The sequence below is a fragment of the Echinops telfairi genome, unplaced genomic scaffold, assembly GCF_000313985.2.
Source record: "Echinops telfairi isolate 266 unplaced genomic scaffold, ASM31398v2 ScPeMD7_7410;HRSCAF=8448, whole genome shotgun sequence".
NCBI lineage: Eukaryota > Metazoa > Chordata > Mammalia > Afrosoricida > Tenrecidae > Echinops > Echinops telfairi.
The window spans coordinates 25,290,975-25,293,563 of record NW_022111310.1 but is presented as its reverse complement, the minus strand read 5'-3'; positions in this window follow the sequence as shown (position 1 = coordinate 25,293,563).

Sequence of the window (2,589 nt, the reverse complement as noted above, 5' to 3'; positions counted from 1 at the left end):
GTCTCACTGTCCTTTGACACAGCCACATAGGAAGAGCACCTCCCATTGAGTCTCTGTGCCTCTTCTCGGCCTTAGCTAGCTCTCATTCTTCCATCGCAAAGGATTCATGTAAGAATGAGGTCCATAAAGGCTGAAAGTTCTGGAAACATTTCCGGAATACCTTGGCCTTAGCTCCAGGTTGGGAATTTGGGATTAACAATGCTCTCAAGGATTTAGGGTAAGTCCTTCATTCCATCTCAGCCCTGGATCTGCAAAAGGAGGCCAATGCTGCCTATGTGAAGCTTGCCAGGTTTTTCAAATAAAAATCCAAGACACCCAGTTAAATGTAAATTTCAGATAATGGAATAACATCTTAGTATGTCTATCCCATGCAGTATTTGGGACATACTTGTACTAAAACATTAAAATCTATGTGTCCTGTTAAAGGTCCTACCCTTGTCCAAAATATGGGGTGCAAAAAGAATAACGTGTATGAGAACGCTTTGCAGGTTTTGACACTCTAGGTCAATGTGAAGGGTTTGGATTACCCTGTTGTGGCAGTTTCATAATTGCCTGTCAACTTCAGCGAAGGGGTGGAGTCCAGCCTGTCAATCAGGTTGCAACTTGATGACCTCATTTGGAGGCACCATGGCGATAAATGGTTCACTAGAGGCCAGACCCACTCTCTCTGCCTTCTTTTTCCTGTTTTCGAGACACTCAGCTGGAGGAGACATGTGGAGACCCAGGCCAGTGCTGCGATGCTTCCACTGCCACTGGATCCACAAGACCTTCTACCCACTGGCCTGTGATCTTCCTGCATTCAGCATCATTGCATGTGCTGTGTGAATCTAAAGAATGTATGGACTAGTATCAGACATATAGGCTAATGTTGGTTGTATGAACTTGATCTGAACTGAGCTGGGATGTTTTCTCAATATACAATTACTCCCTGATATTGTTCTCTCTTACATACATACGGTATGAGTCTCCCTAGATTTGTTTCTCTAGTCTACCCAAACTAACACAGCTGCTTTGATATAAAAGGATCTCTTGAAGGCCTCTGAATCTGTTCCCACTCTGGAGATCCCAAAACATGAGGCGACATCTTGTTTCGGAAAAGGACCCCAGGCAGACATGCCTCCGGGGTTGCTCTCCAGCCTGGAGGAGAACTCCAGCACCGGCAGCAATGGTTCAAAAAGCAAGTGACAGCTGGAGAAGCTTGTAGGATCCTTCCATCTCTCCTTTTTCCTCCTTCCAGTGTGCAAATGGGGAAACGGGAGATAGGGCTGAGAGACTGGCTCACCTAAGGTCATGTAATAAGGTAGATACACAAGTAGGACTGGAAGCCATATCTGGTGCTTCTGCACTCAGGGCTGGATCCCCTTCAGCCCACCCTCTCCTGGGATTCCCTCTGTCATCTGGCAACCTCGGTTCTCCAAACCAGTGTCCAGACACTTCAGGGAAATGTTTGTTTCTCACCGAGGGAGGGCAGCTATTTAAGAATAATGATGATAATCAGCTTCGCAGAGTTGTAGTTTCCAGTTTGCAGAACACTTTGATGTCCTTTATCATCCCATTAACTCCCACCTTTCTACCTCCTCCACCTTTTGCACTTGTCGCCTCATGGCAGTGCAGGGCTCTCCCACAGAAGGGTGGTTTAAGGTGGTGTTTAGAGTGTGGCCTCCGGAGGCAAATTGCGTGAGACTGAAGCCCGGCGCTGTCATTATGAGCTTGGGCACGTTATGTAACCTAGGTTCATTGTGCCTCAGTTACCTCACCTGTAAAGTGGAAATGTGTGAGGAATTTTTTTTGTGGGCGGGGGTGGGGGGGTGGGTCAGGATTAAGTCAATTCATCAATGCTTAGAACAATGTCTACTACATTCTTTGAGCATGGCAATCATTGGACGGCTAACCCCAAGATTGGCAGTTCAACCCCATCAGCCTCTCATGGGAGAAAGATGAGGTGCCCTGCGTCTGTCAAGATTCACAGTCTGGGAAACCCTCTAGAGCAGTGGTTCTCAACCTTCCTCATGCTGCAACCCTTTCATACAGTTCCTCATGTGGTGGTGACCCCCAACCATAGAATTATTTTCATTGTTACTTCATCACTGTCATTTTGCTACTGTTATGAATCAGGCGACCCCTGTGAAAGGGTCATTCGACCCCCAAGGGGGTCGCGACCCACAGCTTGAGAGCGCGGGTTGCTACTTGTCAGACTGGACTGGTGGCAGTGGGTTTACTACATCCCCAACAACCGTGAAGGAGCCTCGCAGCTCACCCAGAGGCTCCGCCAGCGGCACGAAGGTCTGCTTCCACAAAGATTACAGTTGCTTCGTGTCCCTGAGTGGATCCGACTCACAGATTACAGCCAGGAAAACCCTATGGGGCAGTTCAACTCTGTTACCGGGGGTCAGAACCGCCTCAGTGGCTCTAACAACAGCACTGTGGCCACTATTAATATTTCAAAACTTTATTCCATGATCCCAAGGCCTTTTTCTCCTTATTCCCTTACTTCTCTCAAGACTTAGCTCTAACTTGCCACCCCCACTCCCGCCCCCCATCAGAGTTAGATGTTCTGCAACTATTACGGAACTTACACAAATGCATTAT